The 22,254-nt window shown below is 38.9% G+C and overlaps 1 protein-coding gene and 1 pseudogene across 4 annotated transcripts in view; one reads left to right on the top strand and one right to left on the bottom strand.

Moving 5' to 3' along the window:
• LOC100701892 (leucine-rich repeat-containing protein 4C) overlaps positions 1–22,254 on the top strand; it is a 158,221-nt gene that overhangs the window by 106,433 nt on the left and 29,534 nt on the right. The window lies entirely within an intron of this gene.
• LOC112847390 (piggyBac transposable element-derived protein 4-like) lies at positions 571–16,248 on the bottom strand (annotated as a pseudogene).

Genomic DNA, 22,254 nt, shown 5'->3' with positions numbered 1-22,254 from the left:
CGAGGTTTTACCATTCACATTACTTATACTGCGACCTCTAACGAAGAGATATTTAATTGTGGGGTGATTCAGAGCATAATGGAATGACGCGCGCTCTCGCATTGGTGTGCTTGTTTTAACTGCGCGTCTTCGAGTGCGCAGCATCAAGATTAGATGTCTTGAACTGTTAAAAGAAAAAGAGAGAGACCGATTTGAGCCTCTAAATTAAACACGTACAGGGGGATCTTTGTAAAGGGAAGTGCACTTAAAGCATCTGATTATGGTTTTTCACATTGTAACGTGACTAAACGGGGACACGCCACCTGCAATCCCTACACCCGCCTATCAATCCATCCAGTCTGTACTTCTGTGCGCTCAACCTACTTTCAGTATAGGAAAGTCTGCCATATTTTTAGCACGTGTTCTTGTACGCTACAGCAACCGCCAAAAATACTTAACAGCAGCCAAAACATGTTCAAGTTAGATTTGAAAAGCCAAGCTTTGGATGACCTAGCTGACGATTGATTAATGACCAAATATTGTGTTTTCCTCCTTTCCACCCACCCCCTTCTTTTCTCGGGGTCCCTTAGACAAAAAGCACTTGTTCACCGCCCTCCGTGGTAGCCGGAGAGGGAGCTGTCCTTTCTCGTGGTGCTGAAATTAAAAGTGGCGGCAGTCACTCATCCTCTACTCAACTGGAAAAGGCATAGATGTTGTAGATAATGGCTCAAAAATCACAACAACTAGACTGGCTGAAGAATATCCTTGACTGTGTGCAACTAAGCAACAGATGTGATATTGGCGAAGTTCATAGCATTTCATGTGGCACAACATGTTTTGTAAATCATTTTGTAATCTGACTCATTTTACCTGCTCCTCGAATTAAAGATTAAACATTTTATTAAAGTATTAACCCCAGCACATATACACACACAACACCCACAACTCATAAAATATGCAGATAAGTACATGAAGTGCCACTGGTTTTGTGTTATGTCAGTGGTGGGCTTAAAAATAGATGTTTGTCAAGAAGGTGACAAACCAGTGTTGGTGGTAAAAGCATAAATAGAGGTGGCTGTCACTCTTGAGACAAAGAATAAATTGCATCTCTCACCTGTGAAAGTGAGAAACATGGCAGACATTATTCACCCACTTGAAAGGAAAGCCCTCCATATGATGGAGTGGCATCACCTTGGGGAGACAAATTAGACTGCTGATTTTATGTTTTTGCCCTGTCAGAGGCTTATGCAAGATAAATCCCCCCTACATTTTCCCAAGTTTGCTGATGTTTGTTGGCAGCTGGTACAGAGTGATTCATAGTAATAAGCAGAGAGATTCTTCCTCCTCCCCATTTAACACTACTCAAACCTTTTTTTGTCCCCGTGGAGATTTTCTTGGAGAGGGAAGTGGGTTGTAGCTATGGGTTGTAAGGATCCAGCCAAAATAAGGAGCAAATGGGTTTGAAACTGACTGATTCACTGGGCCACTCTGGATTAGTGCTTGTTTATTTCACTACACTAGATGGACAACAACTGTATCTCCAGTGTGTCCCTATTAGTCCTTCTAAGCAGTAGGAAATAGCCTTAGAGCAGGTGCAGCTCAGGGACCAAGTGGGACTTTCCGCTGCTCACACAAATCCAGTCTTCGGCTGATGATGTTTCTACCATAGACATCTGTTTTATGTCCAATTTCTCTAGCCATTGTTGTCTGACTTATCTATTGAAAATCATTCCAAGCAGCCGCGTCAGAAAATTAATGAACTTGTCATCTGGAAAAGGGCACCATTGCAATAAGGTGCCAGGGTCTTGCAAAGCGACAGGCTGTATACCCATGTTCCCTCCCCACACTCCCTTTGTCATTTTCCCCCTCCTCAGCTTGTGACTCAGTTCAGATCAAGGCCAGCACTGTGTGCCTTATAATAAAATGTTCATTTTTCAAATCGGATTAATCTCTGTAAAGCCTGGCTTAGGACACCATTAGCATTCATTTCTTTCACTGCCGGGGACTTGTATCAATAATGGAACTACCCCTACATTTTTCATCTTCTCTGGGTATAAAATCTCTCAGGGGGTTTCATTCAGTGAGAAAGAGAACAGTTACAGTGATCCGTTATCTACTTCCTCGCCTTTTGTATTGGAAACCAGCAGTGCGATGCTGGGGGTCTTGAGTGCTAGGCTAGATAGGAGCTGAAAGCCATAATGCTGGAGGTGAAAGGAGCCTTCATACAAAGTTGATGTTGATAGCTATGGTATAATTAATTATAATAATAATGGACTCAAGCTAAAACCATATACTTGCAGTAATAATTAACCGTGCTCTTAGCTTATGGTACATTTGGATTTTAGTATTTTGAATGTATTTTTATTAAACATCCTGTTGAGCATAACTATACATAGTGGCACAGTGTTTATGGCAATATTATATCCACATAGATATTATATTAGAGAAACTTGTAAGTGTGTGGAGCTCGAGAATAGGACAGAAGCAGCAAAAATATATTTTGAAGCTGTTGGAAGTGCATGTCTAAAATCCGCAGTCATGGCTGATGACTGCAGATTTTAGACATGTGGGTGTGACATGTTGATTAATCATGCATAGCTGAAGAGGTAGGCGAGAAGAGAGTCACCTTAAAGGAAACATCTGAAAGATGCTTTCATAAGCCAGCGGTGGATTACTACTAATGTGATGGCTACTGACACAGTGTTGCAAATCTGCATCTTATGCAGCTATTGTGAGTGTGATAAAAAAGCTAACCTCAGTTTCTTCTTCTGGATGACGCATGTAATCTTCTGAAGAGAGTGCTGTGGTAAAATGTGGGAATTTGTCACAGTTTTGTCACTGTAAGTGCACTATATCAGTGGGTTCCTCATGTAGTCGTTACAGTACTCTACCACTGTGGAAGATCATCTGAACCTGAGATTTTTTTTTATCAACTAGACACAAGCAAGCATCTTGGACACAGCACAGCACACACACACCATGAATGGTATCTGCAGCAGCCCTGCTCATTAGTCATCCTTTCCTGCGTGTCTGTCTGAATGTTCTGTCCAAAAGAAAGAACAGCTGAGCAGGGGGACGGCCACAGCACATTCCACCAGCCGATGGATTAATCAATTGGTGTTCCAGCTCAGCCCATCCATCTCAGCGAATAATCTGGGAGACATCATAAAAGTGCCATTCTATCATTCTAGAGGCCAGAGAGCATTGCTTCTTTTTTTCTGTCCCGGCTCCCACTCACATCGTGGGAACACTAGTAGACTGAATGAAATGTAGATAAGTGTACTCGGTGTGGCAACATTGTGTGGTGTTTTCTGGTGTTTTGAATCAACATAGATTCAAACATTTTTGCTATTGTGATTCAGGGCTAATAAAGAATTCTTTCAACTCCATCACAATTGCTCTGATTCGCTGCTTCCCTTGTAAAATTCAGCTAAGAGCACTGACCTGAATTCAGGATGCGTCATTACTCACCGCTTGCCTTACATCACCCACCTTACCAGTCATGATGATGGTGTCTTTTCGACTTAGTAATCCTCACCTTCCTCTTCACTGCCACTTTCTCTTTTCTTGACCTCACTGGAATGTCACATGCTGCTAAAACGAGAGTGACAGCACCCGAGGTAGGAATGATGTGATGACTCGGTTAATAACATCTTGCTTAATAAGTACTGGGCAAACACAGACACATTCTTTCCCTCTTTCTTTCGCTGTCACACACATGCACATGCACATGCGCAGATACACACACTTCCACAGCAAATTAATATGTATGCACCACAGAGGAGTCATTCTTCCTGTCTTCAGGGCAACTGGGCAGTGTCTGTTTAAAGTGATACTGGCCCTGGCCTCCACATTAATTCTTGCTCTTAAATTAAAAGGTTAAATGAGGTGGGAATGGGTGCCAGGCTATCTCTTTCTCCCTCATTTTACTTTTCTCCAGAATCTGCCTTATGGAGGTATGGATATTTAAGTACTGTTTTTTCTTTTTTTTTTAAAAAGACAAAAAATTAAATTGACGGCAGATTACAAAAGAAGACATTCCCCCTCAAGTGCTGTCTCCTCAATCTTTTGCTGTTGACAGTGGAATTTAAGAGTGAGCTTTGTGTGCCGGGGGCTTCATACCCTGTGCTCTAAACACTCAAAGTTAAAAACATTTGAACTGGAGATATGCCCTTCAAACAGGTTTTTAGTGGTCGCATAGCAACAGATCCATGACTAGCACATCCCAAGGCAGCTTCTAAGCTGTTAACTAAAACACAGGTTGTCAGTGGACACCAGCCTTTAGTGACAAAACCAAAATCTAAATTCGATACTGTCGGATGTTTTAAAATTAAAGACCACAATTCTGTCTTTCTTCACTTTCTTAACAAGGTTTCGTAATATGCAGTCTGAATCCTGTTAGCATAATCAATCTGAAAGAGGATGATGAATGGTGGAAACGCCATGTCCATATGGTTGCAAGTGTTTAGCTTTAAACATATGTTGTTTTTGAGATTAAAAAATATATACTTATTTGAAGGCTCTCTGTGGATAAGAAAATTTTTTGTCCGGATAGTGTTGTGTCCTTAAAAATAGCAAGCTTTATCTGCCGTGGTAGATGCACAGATTTTGTATCTCACTCTCCAAGACAGCAAGACTAGCACTTAACTAGGGGCCCCTTATTTTTACCCTTATTGTAGTTTTTGGTGTCCCCAGGTGAAAGCATCAAAGCACAGGAAACCTGGAAAAAGAAAGCAATGACACAAGAAAAGAAAAAGAAGATTCAGCTGTTGGAACATAAATGATTTATATGGAAGGGGAAAAAATCTACAACAAAAAACTACAACACGCTGCCCAAACAAGCAATGACATATTCTGACCACTGAACATAAGCCTATTGATTCACTGACTGATGAAAGGTTATATTTTTAACATTTAATAAGCTCTTTGAAGCATAAGCTGTTTGCACACCATTACATGCAAAATCTAAAATGGTTGATTTGTCCTCTGTGGCCATGCATGTGAATTTTGATTATCAAATGGACTCTGTAGATTTTTGCTTAGCGTGTATATGTATGTGTGTGAAACCACATGCAAGTGCCTTCCAAAACTAGTGCCTTCTGCAGACCCAGGAGTGCAGAAAGAGTGCCGGTGATCTGGACATCTGGGTCTAGCTTTGCCGTCTGTCTCTCAGATCAGCTTTTTAACTCATAAGCCCGGTCGGGCTGGCAATCAGATGGTAGCTCAACTGAGCTCCGCAGCAGGAGTCTGGTCATCAGTCAAAGCCCCACAATACAACACAGCATGGTCACACACCAGTTAGTCATCTCATTGTTAGACTTTCAAGTTATACAGACATTACATCTTTGATCATTCAAAAACAAGCTATTTATATAACATGTGTCTATAATTGCTAACGACTCCCTAGCACGTTTAAAGATACTCTTATACTCTTATCTTGCTTTTTCATTCAGGTACATGTGCATGCATGTAGATTTATGTTTTTATTTTTTAAATAAATGATATATTTTCAATTTATGCATCAGTGTATCAGTGTGAGTCTCAGTATCTTTTTTTGTTGCTTTTCTCTCACTACCCACTCACCCTGTTAGACTCTGACCTTAATGTGTCACTCATCCTAGCACCTGCATGTAGGCAAGGCTGCCCTACTATGATAGTTTTGATCTGACAAGAATTGACTTACACTTGATTTAATCCAAGTTGTCTCTATAGAGACTGCTGCGGTACCAGTCTGTTTCGCCACTTAGGTCAAGGCCTTGTGACAGCGGCTGTCAGTCCGCTCTGCCACTGCATGTGTGAAAAGAACAAAAAAAAGCTGCAGAAATGCTGGATGGAAATGAGAGAACTCATGCATGCCTGGCTAATGGCTCATCTCCCTCATAGACAACTCAAATTAATTCTAAACATACACAAACATATGAAATGAAACCCTTAAACATCCAAACTGTCAGTTTGTCAAGAATTAGGACTGGGAGACAATTGTTTTCTTCCTGGTTGATAATTGGAGAGCTGTAATAAAAAAAAAAAAAAAAAAAAAAAAAAGCAACACATAACAACAACAAAGTTCTCTATGAATGACTCATGTTTATCTGTACATCAGGGTGTAATTTTAATGAATAAAAACAGAAAATTAAACTGATGGATGTAAGCAGTCATAGAGAGAAAAGCCATAGAGAGGTTACTAATCGCACTTGATGCAAAGTGTGTGTGTGTGTGTGTGTGCACCTCAGCATTTGGCTGTAGCCTGTCTGACACTGAGGAAAGCCAAAGATTAAACAATACGCATGGCCTTCTCACATTTTGCTTCATTTTAGTTAACCCTTGTATTATGTTGAAAAAAAAATCACATTGATTATGTTGCGGGTCAAAATGACCCGCACTGTGTAAATCCACTCAGAATTGTCAAAAAACTGCAATAAAACAATAGGAACTTTATTTTCCATTAGAAAAACATTTAGAACACAGACATACAACACAGTTTGAATTACCATAACTCTTTTTAAGAACAATTTAGTAAAAGTTTTCCCTTCTTTACAAACACATTTCTTTTTAACTTGCCCGATTTTCTCAGTTTTTCAGTGTTCAGCATTTTCAATTTTGTCCACATGATGGACAGAATGTAACTGTGTGCTTTCTGCAGATGTACTCTTTGCATTTCTCACAAACAGTGCTTGTTTTAATGTCTTCTCGTGAGGGACAGACCTGGCATCTTTTCCGTTTCTTTATACCTGGTTCCACTGAATCCACTGCAGATTGGTTGGATGGTGCACACTCGACCTTTTCAATGACAGCTGCTGCTGCTGGGGATCGAGCTGGTCTGACTCGCATCTGGATCTTGGGAGTGACAAGACTTTTTCCCAGTTCTTCCAGGAAAAGGCGACATCGGTACAATTTACCCGCATTCCAATGTTGGTTGATTTCAGTCCACAGGACATAGGCATTGTAAGCAGACACATCCAAAATATTGTAGAAAATTACCAAGGGCCAACGAGCTGTCTTGCGCTGGCAGCTGTATGTCGCTGTGACTTTGTCAAGATTGTCTACTCCTCCTTTGGTGGAGTTGTAGTCTAGGATCATTTGTGGTTTTTTGTCATCTCTTGTGCTCAGAGATGCATCTGTGTGCATTGTGCTCATGACAAGAACATTCTTGTTTTTCTTTGGGCAGTATGAAACAACTGTTGCTTTCTCAGTGAAAACAATTAATGAGGAATGCAGAGATCTTCCCTGCATCTTCAAAATTTCACTGGGAAGTTCTGGCTTATTTCTTCTGATTGTTCCCAACATAGTCAGCTTTCTCTTCTGAAGTTCCTCTCCAAGCCAGTAGGATGTAAAGAAATTGTCACAGGTGATGTTATGCCATTGCAGCCCTTCACTCATCTGCAGCACCACACGCATCCCCTGATTCTTCTCAGATGCTCCTGCAGGTAGCTTTCCAGTGTATACTTACATATTCCATGCATAGCTAGATTTTGCATCACAGGCTGCCCATATTTTGATGCCATACTTGGCCGGCTTGTTGGGCATATACTGTCGGAAAGGACAGTGACCCCTGAATGGGACAAGGCGCTCATCAACAGTAACGTGGGGACCAGGGTTGTACAACAAAGGTAGAATTTTCACCCATTTATCCCATACATCTCTGATTGCAGCAAGTTTGTCTCTTTCACATTGACCAGCTCTGGTTTCACGGTTGTCAAATCTGATCACACGAGATATCTTGAGAAATGTCTCCAAAGACATTGTTGCTCGAAAGACTGGTCTTCCATTCTCTTCATTCCATAGACTTGCAGTTGCTTCTCCCTTGGACCTGTATACTCCAGCTAATATCAGAATTCCAATATAAGCATGCAAGTCAGTCTGATCCAGTGGCTTCCGCTTCTCTTGAAATACACGCCTCCCTTCCAGGTTAGTCATGTCCAGTATGAACCTTTCTATTGGAGGGGATATGAAGAGTTGAAATGCTGATTGAATATCATCAACTCGTGTGATGGCAAATCTTGTAGGACCAGGAGTCATTTTGATGACATTAGAAGATGACAGCCTGCCTTGACTTCGGTGTGGTGATAATGACCATTTTATATTACCATCTTTAGATGTCCATGTCTCCTCTGTGGATGATGATTGCTGCATTCCTTGGTTTTCATTTGATGTAGAGATGGCGGCACACTCTCCCTCAGAATCCTCCTCCTCGTCTGAAAATTGGCAGTCTGGATCATCAATAACATTGTCCTCGGCCTCTGAAAGATCCTCAGTCTCTGAAACATCTTCTTCTTCATCACTATCCCAGTTGAAAAGCAGTGATAAAGCTTCTTCAGTCGTCAACCTCCTGGAGCTCATTTTTGGTGTGTTGAAATGACTTGAGAACAGTGACAAGAATAGGGGAGAGAAAGTTTCTTGCATACACACCTGGGTCTGAATGTATATTCAGAAGCAGTCAAAACAAAGTACATCAAAGAGAAATGTTTATTTTGGATCTGAACAACTTTTTACTTACATAAAAGTGTGCGGGTCAAAATGACCCGCAACATCATCTTTGTATACAAACACTGCAGAGACATTCCAGGACACATCAAAGTGTCCATATTTTACACACCAGTTCATGACCCCAGATAAGGAAAAGTCATAAGGTTTCATGAAGAAAAAGAAAGGATGACCAGTACTTTGGTACACACAAAAACTGGAATGGGTCAAATTGATCCTTAACATAATAAGAAGGTTAATAAATTAACGTAATTTTAACCACTGGCAGAGTGAGGATGTAGATAGGGTTATGCTTCAGTACAATGTAGTTGAACCTTCATTAAGCATAAAAGCATTACCTATTACTAGGAATACTAACTGAATTCAGTTAGTATTCCTTGCACAGAGTTTTTCTTTGAGCTGTTGTTAAAAAGAGAAATGTTTGTTAAAGAGCCATTTGGCAGCTGCCAATCTGAAAAAATATCTGCCGGTTTTAAATGCATCTCGTGAGGTGGTTATAGACAGGTTGATAAACCACGTTGCTACAGCGAAATCTGGAAATATTAGGGAATGTAATTTTCCTTTTGGGCACTCAGACTGAAAAATTGCACTTGTGTCCACATAACAAAGACTAAGACATAATTCCCAGCAGTAATACATCCAACTGTTTTGTGTCAGTGCTTGCAGATGGGAAGCCTATTAGGAATCACATAACAGAAGACAACAAAGTTCTTGTTAAGTGTTTGTCATATTTTTATTGCTACTGACTTGCCAGTTAGCATAACTGCACAAAAGTGGGTTGGATCTCAGGAATTTTGTTTCAGATCTCTGTGAAATAGGATCTCTTCCTTTAAACTTTTGATTTTTCTTTACACTTCTAAGCTACTAACTCCCACGCTGGGCTGAATCATAAGTAATCTACTGTCAAGCATCATCGAGAGTTTTAATGCTGATACTCATTTTACAGCATACGACGTTGCATAATATGTGATATTATTTATAATGGAGGATTTTGTGTCATGTGGAACTCAGGTGTAATATTTCTAGTTTTCTAGTTTGTTTGAATATTATCAAACAGCTGTGACCTCCTCATCGAGTCGCGCTATCCATAGAAGAGTCTCTGATATTCCTTGTATGTGACTGCAGTTTGATCCTTCCCTGCTCTGAGTCTGTCGCAGTGATATAGTGATTATGTATAGTAACAGGGGAACGTTCCAGGCTCTATGTTGACTGCTAATTGGGCTCCAGTGTAACGACTGTGTCATATTAATGACCCAGATCCAGCTCATTGTAATATTCATTAGGTGTGAGGATTGCCTTTTCTCTCTGGGGCTGCATAGTACAGAGGTTTATGAGTGTGTGTCTGTTTGTGTGTGTAAACGATGGCGTTTGTATGTCTGTGTTGATGCAAGCGTAGGTGTTGGAAACAAAGGTCGATCACTGTGTACAGCTCTTCTTCACTCGATCCTTTTGTGTTCTGGAAAGCACTATCCTTGCTTCACTGATTTGGGTTTCCTCCTTTGCAACTTTACTTTTAGGAAAAAGTGATAGCGGATTCAAATCTCCACCTGACTTGCAAATAAGTATTGAGCCACAATTATGTCTCTTTGTGCAACATTACTGAAAAAGATGACGGAAAAACAGACTTGAAATCAGGTGCACTATGGTAAACCATGCGTTTCCAAAGGAAATCTAGAATAAATCTTTTTCTAGCAGAGGCTGACAAAGCCCTTGGGGAGACTTATTGTTTTTAGGACAGTGTGGACAGGTTAAAAGAATATTCTGTGCTTGATGAAACAGGTGGGACGCCTATGGTCACTGGCATGCAATCATTCCTCTTCCCCACCCCCACTGGTATGGTCTGGATTTGCATAACACTAAGCATGCATGAGCATAAAAGCGAGTCAGTTTCTTTCTGTTTTCATTAGCTTCATCTCTACGTCTTTCTTTATTCTATAAAGGCCCTATCATGTCCAAGCCATCATATTGCTTTTTTTTTTTTTGCTCCAAGGCACAGTTCTGCTGTGCTATTTCATTTTGCAATGCTTGAATTGGAATGTGGAGTTTTGTAGTTAAAAGAGGTCATATGAATGTTAGGTGCCCCTTACAGCGAAAAAGGTTAAAACCCTTCAGTAAGGAAGTGGAATAGAAACAAGCTCTTCCTATTGTACTTTGGATAAGATCACAGCAGACATGCCTGGTTGACTGCTATAACAGGACAAGGTCTTTTGAAGGACAAAGCAGTTCTGTAAATGCACAATGTATAAGTCATGAACTGCTGTCTTGCTATTTCCTTATCACTGTCTGTACTGTGGACAATCAACCTCAAACTTCACAGCACCCTGTCCTACGTGACTCTCTCTTAATTGGAATTCTTTCTTTAGTTTCATTTCAGTGTTCGTTTTTGAATGATGAACCTTAATGGCAAATTGTGTTTCCTTGTACTGACTAAAGTGATGCATAAAAACAGGGGGTGTTACAAAGGCTTCTGTCTACTAAAGACAAATTAGGTTTTAATGAAGAATGAAAGTGGCTCTGTGGAGTCTCTGGCATAAAGTCAGAGCACAGTAACTTTTGTGCAGTGATGAGGTATTCATTATATCCAGTTAAGAATGGCAGCTATCAATCTGTAAATGAGCTGTATAAGTCACATAAATTATACTGCAAGTGTTGGAAGAACACCCATAAATGTCAAAAATGCAAATAGTCTTCAATGGATGGCTGGGCAAACAAGAGAAAGCATGGAGGAATCTTTTTTCAGCCCCAAAAGCTCGGATACTCGATCCTCTCATTTAATGTGACAATGGAGGATTTCATCATGCTGAAGAAAACGAGATTCACTGACTTAGGGGAGATACAGTGTTCTCACTAGTGAAATAGGAGAACAAATCTTCATAGCACTGTTCTGCCATTTTTGTACTCATTTGTAACAACATCAAAGGATCAGCTGCATTGTGATTACAGCCTCTGTGAAGTGGACCTTAATCCAAATTAGCTGACGTAAAAATGCTGGAATATGGTAACAAGGACTATATTGTTTTGAATGCTTCAATAAGAAAGTTCTGCATAAACTTTTAGAATTAAATTAAGCATTTTTTATCCAGTGTTGTCGAGCGACCGTACGTCAGGAACATTTCAATTTATTTCTTCATATCAAGTGTCTTGTTTTCACCATTTTTAGTGCTACAGAGGTACAGCAACATGAAGTGGGACACTGGGTCTCTCCTTATGAATTGAATGTATAACAAAAAGAAACATAGTTTAATATCGTCACTGTTGTGGCCTGAAAACACATATCAGTATGTATATTTACCGGTAGTTTTATTATTGCTAATTCCAAGTGGGCATTTGCTTGCTTGTCCATCGATGGCAAACAGTAGTGTGCAGCAGTGGAAACAGCTGTTTGGTAAAACCTCATCATCAGACCATTTTCTACTGCTTATCTGGGTCTGGGTCACAGGGACAGCACCCTAAGCAAGGAAGCCCAGACCTCACTCTCCCTAGCCACTTCCTCCAGCTCACATACATATAATCTCTCCACCGTGTCCTGAGAGAAAACTCATTTTTGCCACTTGTATCCATGGTCTTAGTCTTTCACTTGTGACCATAGGTGGGTAAATCGACAACTACAAACTACAACTGCAGAATGATAAAGAGTCCCCAATGATACAGGTGATATACCAATCCATGTTTCAATCTCATGCTTTCCTCTCCCCTCACTCATAAAGGCCCCTATACTTAAACTCTTCCACTTGGGACAGCCACTCATCCCTGATCTGGACTCAGACTTGGAGGGACTCATTTTTAATCCTGCCAAAAGAACCATGTAATTTCTCCAAAAAACAGAGACAAGATTCTGAGGTAATGCTTCCACTCCATGAACATATCCTCAGTGAAGTCAGAAGCGCCCCACCCACACTGTAAACCGGGTGTATCGAGCACCACTCAAGCACCAATCATCTGATAGTTTGCCAGAGTCACTTTGAGGCTGACTGAAAGTCTTGTTCCATCAAACCCCTCCCACATTTGAGTTTTTGCCTCACCTACTCCCAGAGCTACCAGCTGCCTAAGGAGCCCCACAAGCTAACCAAGCCCATAGGACTCCTTCTTTGGCTCGATGGATCCCTTCACCATCTGGATGATGGGGCTAAGACCTGGTACCTAGTGGTAAAGGTTTATAATGACATTAACCTAAAAAACAAAAACAAAAAAATACTACACATATTCACAGGTTCATTGATTGTTGAAATTTCAACCTTGCTTCTAAGATGACAGATTTTGACTAGATTTTGAGGATCTGAATTTTATAGATCCAGTGGAAATATTATCACATTTTCTTTGGAATTTACACTAGAAATGACAAGTTCACTGGGAAGAACACTCCATAAAAATGTTAGTCTAATTGTGGGATATGTGTAATTCCATATGTATATTATAAATCTAACCCATGAAGTTACAAAGTTTAAGCAGGTATATGAAGGAGCCTGGGATCAAACCACCAACTTTCCGGTGAGTAGGTGACCCACTCTACCATCTGAGCTACAGCCACAGCAGATGAGGTTCATTATTATGGGAATGTTCAACTTGCACTCACACAAAGAATTTAATGAAAAAAAATGTTATTGCTTTTTTTTAATTGGTAAATTTGGCTTTAGGCTCTAAAACTGCTTGACTGGATATAGGAAAATATGTTTACGTAGAACCCAATCAGTGGTGATTGAATGCATACAAATTGGTCAGTACATTGTACTTTGGCATAATGTCTGGATAAAATTTCCATGAGGCAAAGTGTTATCTATTTTATTTGACCGTAAAATATATCACACATTTAGTTTAATGCCTCACCTTGAAAATGGGTAACTGGCCAAGAAGACTGCTGTTCACTCCACATGTCATGTGTGCTGAGTGTGGTTGCTGTAGCTTTTGGTGTGTCAGACCTGCTTGTGAACTCAGACAGCAAGTTAATTCCACTCGCCAGATGCCTGCCTAACCTGGTGTTGTGTTTGACATTGCTGTCCCTCTTTCTTTAGCTGTGTCTTTGGTTGTCATTCAATTTAGCAAGATCAGGCGAATCTTCTCTCCAAACCTTCTCTCCTTCTATACCTAATCAAGGAAGTCACAGAAATAATGATGCTTCTGGATTATGCAGTAAATTTGCATTAAAATGACAGTTTAATTGCAGTTTCTAAAAGAAATATACATAAGGCCATACATCTCACACTTTGGTTGATATTATGTTTATGAAAACCCTAAAGATATGGGAAAAGGAAATACAGATGGAGAAAAGAAAGAAAGAAAGCTTCAGAGAGTGTGTTAAAATGGAGAACTGCACTTTGATATACCATGGTGAAGCTCTCGCCTTTTCAGTGCAGCTGAGGTCCACAGTAATTTACCATGTTTCAAACTCAATGCCCAGAGCTGTTACAGGATTAAAGTCTTTATGAAATGTGCTGGACCACATATGCTTACATATGAAAGATTGCTGAGTTTTTGAGAGGGGCATATCCTGGTTAGCATATATATTCATTAATTGTCCAAATTAGAGATGGTAAATAAAGAGGTGTCCCAGAAAGACATTAAACTGCATATATAAATATCAGGGAAACACATTATTAGGTTATAGTATATAGTCAGTATTCAACCGAGTTGCTGCTATAAGTAACAGCACACTGTATTTCATATAAAATGGAAATAATACTGCAAGGTTTGCAAGGCCTAATCCTCCTAAAGCATCGTTATGTTATGAATTAGTAGTAGCTTGGATTTACAGGAGGATCCTAGACTGGTGTGTGAGGACAAAAAAGTCACTCAAGGTCTATTTAAACCAGTCACCCTCTTTTAGAAAACCAGGTTACTTATAGTGAATTGTCAATTAAAGTACGCTTTAGGCAGTATTTCTATTACCCTGTAGTGAGGTTTCTCAGGCAGATAGTTGAGCATTGTCTCACTGTATGAACAAGAATGTGAACATGACAAACTAAAATATGAAGTAAACAACCAATGAGACAGCAGGTATGTCTGTCTCTCAGTGAAAACAACAAAAAGTTTAAAAGGAATCTGTGCTTTTGACTTTACATGCTTGACAAGTTCAAACAGCCATGCGATGTATGATCGGTATAATTCGATTCAAAATGTCCCAGTATTTTTTTTTAACTTTATTATATCCATTATTTTGGAATGTGCTTCTTTCATTTCGTCTAAGGGCTTAAATCTATTCATTTCCACTCTCGTTGAACTCTTCCAAACTCTCTCTTTCTATTGCCAGTCTAAATACCCTAAACACTAAGTGTTATATCTTCCCCTCTTATCTTCACTATCCTGCTCCACATTTTCTCTTTCACTAATCTCATTGTGCTTTATGCAAAGGAGCTGGTTTAGAGAACTGTTTATCCACATTTTCCTCATTTCCTGGTGCCTGTGATGGCAGATCCAGTAACCTGTGTGCCTTCAATCACACAGCTATTCCAGGAGAGCAACAATACCCCAGCTGATTTCAGCTCTACTGTTCCCCTGGTAATGGGAAAGTTAAAGATGGTTGGCTGCTGGGGCATCGTGCAAACAAGGCAGACTTGTGGGGTGCAGTGTTCCTCCATAAAGCAAGCACATCAGTGCTATTGTAAGCACATAGTAGGAGATTAGCACTGATGGCTGTATGGGAGCTAGCAGGCTTGGCTGGTGTTCTGAGTCGGATGCTAACCCGGCCCACCCCTGCTACTTCTGCCACCATGTCAAAATTAGTCTAAATAGCTGCAGACATGATTTCTTGCCCTGATGGCAATGCAATCAATCCATCTCCAGTGACTGTGATACCACCACTCTGGAGATCACTATCAGCATAATGAATAGTGCACCCAATCCCATCTAGTAGATGATATAACTCCAGAATCAAAGATTTACTTGGCCATTGTTCACTGGTCTGATTTCTTTAAGTCTAACAAGCTTACGGTACATCATCAAAAGACAACTCATAGATGCCAAGAAAAAGTGAAGTCTGCACTGTATTTTTGCAACTTGAACCTAGCTAAGTAAATGCCAAACCCTGATTGCATTAACATTGCTATTATGGATGAGATTACTGAAACAGCAAATGGCATTCAGTCTGTATCTTTTATTCTGTGTACCTGTTTCCTAATACATATGAACACAGACTATTTTTCACTACCTACCTGACTGATTACAGTGCATGATTAATTAGCAGACAGATTGCTAAACGGTGGTGAACATGGTATGATGTGCAGAGGTAAAGAGTAGACTCTCCAAGGAATTCAGTAATGTCCTCTTTGCCCTGCTCACTCTCTCACTCTTTCCCTCTCATCCTTCTATCCCATCTATTTCTTCCTCTCCTTCTATATTAAGCTCTTCTGGGTTAATCATTCCTAGAGGACGACAGCACCAGAGTGCTGCAAAGAGTGATACACAGCTGTGTGGAGTGGGGTCTTGCGCAACTACTTCCAGTGATTACAGACCCTTTAAGGGATAACTAGATATCTTACAGCCACACTGTGCTTAGCACTATACACTTCAAAAGACGTGATGGGTTTTAATGCTGTGTTTGCTTTGTCACAGAGCCAATTTAATTGACCTTATTTGTCATTTATTCTTATATTTGCCTGAACTTTTACTCTAGCATCACAAGAGGGTTTTCTAATCTCCATCTTATTATAGGGCATTTCTTCACCTCACCTAACACCCTTGCACCCTATTCTGCTCATGGATCCGGTGGGAAGGCACGTGCTCTGATTCATTTGCTTGTATATGGAGGATATGTCCAGCTCTGATGGATGGCTTTGGCTCTTGTAATCCCTCAGCAGACTTCAGTTTACACTAGAATTTGCTTTGAGTGTCCCAAAGGGCCACATCCTCAAATAAAGTGAAACAAATAAAAGCTCCACATGCATGCAGTGGTACAAACAATGCTGACATGCAATTCCATGGCTATAACTAGATCTATGTACACACATAAACAATAGCTGCTTCTTTATTTAAAGAACTACATGTGCTTATAATCCATTATTCACTAATGCCTAGACATATGACTGCAATTTAAAAAAAGTAAAAATAAAAACTGCACAGAAAGGGGAAAAATAATTTATGGTGATGTGAGATAATTAAAGTGTTCTAATGTCCTCACATAAAATCAGAGGTTGCCAGTAACCGTTTAGTCTGCTCCATGTCCAAATTAGTCTGCATGGTAACTCTCTTAATCAATGTGGTTGCAAACTGTGATGTGATGTGACTGCTAACATGAAGTCTCTCTCTCTTCTTTACGCACACACACACACACACACACACACACACATACACACACTCGGGGGTTCTCCAGCTAAAGTTAAATGTCTGCCAGCTGAGCGTGTCCCTCAGTTGGGCTTTTGTTCATTTCCAGCTGAAGCTCTGTAATTTGTCCGCCAGTAATTTGTCAGGAACGAAGGCCTAGGGATGCCAAGTTTGTCAGAAGTTATATAAAATATAAAAATACACAGCTGAGATTTTCAATTAATAATTTTTGCTTTTTAACATAGAGAGTGAGCCTGTGTGTGTGTGCAAGGATTTGCTCTTACAGGCTTCATTTCTAAACACTGTCTACTGTATGGCTGTATAGGTGTGTACGCTGTCTGTGTGCAATGATTTCTGTCATTTCTTTAGTTCATGCATGACTAAATTGCCCTCCAAAGTATTATTGTCATAGTAAAGTGTTTGTTGGGGTAATTCTGGGAAGGAACTGGTTTTAATTAATTCAACTGTAAAAACCTTGAACCAGAAATCCACTGAGACTCTTATCCAGATGGCCATTTGTCATTCTAAGGTTTAGGAAACAAAAGCACTTTTGGGGATTATAGATAGACTGTGAGTTTGGTTTAATGTAAATATGCACAGTACATCTAGAGGCTTTTGGTGTTCATGATTCTTAGCAGCATCATAACCAAAATTAATCCTGTAGTGGCAAACGGCAGAAAAACTGAGAATTTAGATATTCTGTTGGGGAAAATGTGTTGTCAATTAACAGTAATATGTTCATTGTTAACATACACGTGGGTGATACGTTAAGAGAAATCAACATTAAGTCCCTTAGTAAGGTGTGTGCTCCCAATGTGCCTTAAGATGATGGATGAAAGTAACACTTCAGCCAATAACAGCTCCCACAGCAAAAGCCCTGGAATATGATTGACATCATTTTCATCAAACTACTTAGTGAGCTTTATAACCCCATGGATGTGAGCATTCCCATCCTGGAAGAAAACACTCCCATCACAGAAATGTTTTATTGCTAGATGAACGTGATCGCTCAGAACAAAGTGATTGTTCTGAGCAATCGGTGATTTTCTGTTATCCTGTGAACGGGCCAGTAAAATACCCCCAGCTGTCATCAAGAATCACCAGAGCCCCTCACTGTGAGGGTCAAGCATTCAGGTTCTCCATTAATTTGTTCCTCCTTTGTATTCATGGCTTGCCAGACAGTTGGGTTAATAACTGACAATAATTGAAAATGAAATCTGTATTCTTGAAAATGAAATCTTTTTTTTAATGTACTTGCTGATACGTTCATTCCCTATAATTCCACTTGCTGTGATACAAGGATATATTTCAGTCGTGTAATATGAAAAATAAAAGAAAAAAGAAAAACTGGCTAAAGATTGTTTGGTTCTGAATTTTGTGTACAGCATGCACTTTCAGTATCTACTGAAAGGGTTCACCCTGTCTTGTTTGCAAATCTGTAACAAACTGTATACGCTCTTGTTTTGATCCATGCTTTTTGATGCCAAATTGAATGCACAAGCCCTTGAAAGATTTCTACATCTGTAAAACCTCAGTGACCAAAATGCCTGAGACTCTGCAGGGTAAAAGGAAGGCATGTGGCAGGAGCCATGTACTTCTTCGGTTCATTTCATCTCTCTATGCTCTCTCTTTCTCTCATTCTGTATTTCTACAGGTCTCTGCCTGACTCAGAATAGCTCTACAAACCTAAGTACTGCTTCTTAGACAGGGAGCAGCAGTAGTATTGTGGGAGAGCATTCACACACTTGTTTTATTATTAAATCCTGGTTATGTAAACCATGAACAGACATCACTAACACATAATGATTCACCACAGTTCAATTGTGTAACGGGCCTAATTCAAGGAATCATGAGCAATGTATGTGAGAGAGAATGTGTAAGGAGATGGCTGCGTCATTTGGTTGATTTCTAGTTTTACTTCAACTGTTTCTTTCAGGACTTTGAGCTTCATGTGTAATTAAGTGCCTAGGAATGGTTGGTGGTTGAACTGTATCTGACGAACTCAAAATTGTGTCATACATTCTTTGACAAAAAAATGGTTTTCAGTTTGTATTATATAGCACTAGTTCTTAAGTACTGGCTATTACAATTTGTTTGTAAGAGCCATTCAAAATCTGGTTAATACTGTAAAGCAGTGGTTGATAATATCACTTCAAAGCCAGATTATTTAACTTTTGATAGAAGAATGTGCCAGTCTGTTATTTTATAAACTGAAAAAGTTTCAATTCATCAAAAATAAAACTTCCTTTTGTGAGGAAGTGGTTTATAGCTAGACCTACCTATGTTAGCAAATCTGTAATAAAAATATTTCTGAATTAGTACAGTGCTTTTATTTATTAATCTTATTTAAATTTTTGTATTATTTAAATTTTAATTTTAAAAAAATCTTAGTTTTATTGAGCTCGAGTCCTTTATCAATCAATTAAAAATGCCACAGGAAGTCATGCTGTTTAGCACAATGTTTGACTTAATCCTGTAATTAATAAATACTCTGTTGATGCATCTTGCAAATGGTTACCATATCACAACAACAAAAATAACTGATCAACCGGTTCCCAATGGACAAAATGAACATTAAAAGACAAGACTTTGAACACTACTTTTAACCTTAGGAAAATTAGCCTTTAGCATCCTAATCTCAACTGAAGACCCACCTTTTGTGCATCTTACAGCCACTACTACTAGTAGATTACATTTATTTTGTTGCTACATTTTCAGATCAAGCATGACCTAGCCATTTGGGTTATAGCTCAGACAGTAGTTTAGTAAATCAGAAGGGCATACCTCCTCTGACAGACAATGGGTGGAAAATTTATGAAAGAAGAAATATCAACTATTACAAAACCTGCAAGAACAAACTGAGTGAACAAAAATGAAAGGTATTGCAACAGCCACTCACTCCCATACACACGAATACACCCAGCTATACTAGCTAGATACTCTAACTGTAGTGACAATAAAGGCATTCTATTCTATTCTATCTATTCTATACACAGCTGCCAGACACAACAGCATCAACTTTAGTTAAAATACATCGCAGTAAATACGCAACATACAAATTCAAGTTCAATTCAAGTTTATTTATATAAAGCAAAAGCACAACCGTTCCCCCAAGGCATTTTATACTGTAATATTCTACAAAAATATTAGAGAGAAAATCCCAGCAGTCAGACAATTCCCATGAGCAAGCATTAGGTGATGGTGGGAAGAATAAAATCCCTTTTGACAGGAAGAAACCTCCAGCAGATCCAGGCTCTGGAGAGAGATGACAAAATTAAATGATATGCAGCAGGGAGTGAAAAAAGGTGAGAGGCTTAGTGTATCATCTTAGTGTAGACGTTCCCTAGCAACCTAAACCTAAATACTGAGGGATGGTTCAGGGTCACTTCGTCTAACCGTAACTTTGAGCTTCATCAAAAACATTAATTTTAAGTATAATCTTTGAAGTATAGTCACTCTCTCTCTCTCTCTCTCTCTCTCTCTCTCTCTGCACATTTCCAATAGGAAACAATATTATAGAATATTTGTATTCAACTTTACTTACTAGAAAAATAACCTAATTAAATTACAATTATTAATCAAAATGTTGGTGATTACAAAGAGGTCCATTCATATGTATTCAATTATTATTATTTTTTTGAAGAATATAAGGGCAATCATTTGGCTTATCATTGTTTTGCCAAATAGAAGTGCCTTATTTTGGCATAATTGTGGACAAATGTGAATGAAGCACCATTAAGACCAGCGGCACCATCATCAGAGAAGACAACTTTTGTGCTGAAAATTCAACACTTCCTTCTGAAATCCCTTTCTTCAGAGAAGTCCCTAAAATACTGAAAAGAGGAAAGTTTGTCAACCAATTGTAAAAAAAAAAAGCATAGTTTTAAAAGACATGGTGTAATCAAGTGGTTTTTGTCACCTTTTTTTGTCATATATTTTTAATAAATAATGTGTAATAGCCAAATGAAGAGTTGTGTTCAGGGACATAATATACAAAGTTTGTGTTGAGGAACATAGTAAAAACAACGGTTCCAACAAAATAGTAAATTCATGTCCAGCAACAAAAATGAATAGATTTAAAGTTGTGGCAATATCACGAACTGTTGGGAGGCTGGGCTGAACCGACACAATGCACTAAAAATATTTATTGAAAAACGCATACTAAACACAAAGACAAGACTTTCAACAGACATGACAACTGAGACAGTGGAATACTGGAGGAAGATGGCATAAACACAGAAAGAGGAAACAGAATGGAATAGATAGGGAAATACTCATATATAGCGAAAATAACAAACTCCAAATAGATGCGGAAGCTAAGAAAAAGACCAAGAACTCAAAACTAGGCATAGAATAGTAAACCATCTCCAAATAGTTATTATATCGTACAAAAAAACTGAATCTGAGCATTGGTAGAACAAAAGGAGACTACAACAGGATGGTTCCTGTTGTAGTCTCCTTTTAAATTTAACCTGCAAAACATATGAATCAAAACCAACTCAGATACACATCGACTTTAAATGTCAAATATCAGGGACAGCACACAGTCCTCGGGCCATGACAATATCATCATTTTAATGGTTTTTCAGATTTGAAAAGACAGCTTTATTTTACCTTTCAAGTCATATTATATCTATTCATTAAAAATCAGAATAATATGAAAATAACCCTTACTGAGTCTCTGGCATTTTGGTCCTTACTGAAAAAATAACTGGAATGAAATGGCTCCTCTTAGTGATCCATTTGTACTAAACTAAATGTTAATATCAGCCATGGTGTTAGCAGTCTAAATGAATAATCTTACAGTTTGGTGCTTAAATAAAATTTAAAAATGAAAAATTGAAATTGAAAATAAAAATCTCCAATATCTGCATGTGAAATAAGAACAATAACAACATTTCTTTTTTTCTTTTCTTTTCTTGCTATCTTATCTGTTGACGTGTAACACTGATGGCCTATTTTATCCTCTCATCTGACTCTTACCTTAATTCTCTTGCTCTTATTTTGTTGATGTCCTTGATATCCTCAAGGGCTCCATAGTGATGAAGCCAAATGACTTTAATAATGGAGTATCTAGATTAATAATCTAAAATCCCACAGCATTACCTTGATTTTTGGTGCACAAGCCTGTGATATTTAGCAGCCATTTTGAAATGAATTAAACTTAATTAAATACATTTAAAAAAAATCTGAATATGCCTGGTAAACGTTTGTTTCCTTTTTTCTGATGATTTGACAAGCTGCCATTTTTAGATGATTAAATTAGATTATTCCTGTATCTTTAAGTGATCTGATATTTTACCACAGCAAAAAATCTGCTTAAATATAAATGAAAAGCTGACTTTCCATCGAGGTCTTCATATGTTACGGTACACAATCAACAATGCTCACTTAAAAACATCAAGATAAAACATTGGCAAATGGGAGCAACATTGTACACAGGTCTTGCTGTGCAGTGCCATCTGACCTGGCAGCCCTCCCAAAACTGAAATAGAGGGGAATCACAGCTGCTGTCTCGCACTTTCTCTCCACTCTCTGTGT

This window comes from Oreochromis niloticus, linkage group LG7 (assembly GCF_001858045.2).
Source record: "Oreochromis niloticus isolate F11D_XX linkage group LG7, O_niloticus_UMD_NMBU, whole genome shotgun sequence".
Classification (NCBI taxonomy): domain Eukaryota; kingdom Metazoa; phylum Chordata; class Actinopteri; order Cichliformes; family Cichlidae; genus Oreochromis; species Oreochromis niloticus.
This window is presented reverse-complemented; position numbering and strand designations above follow the sequence as displayed.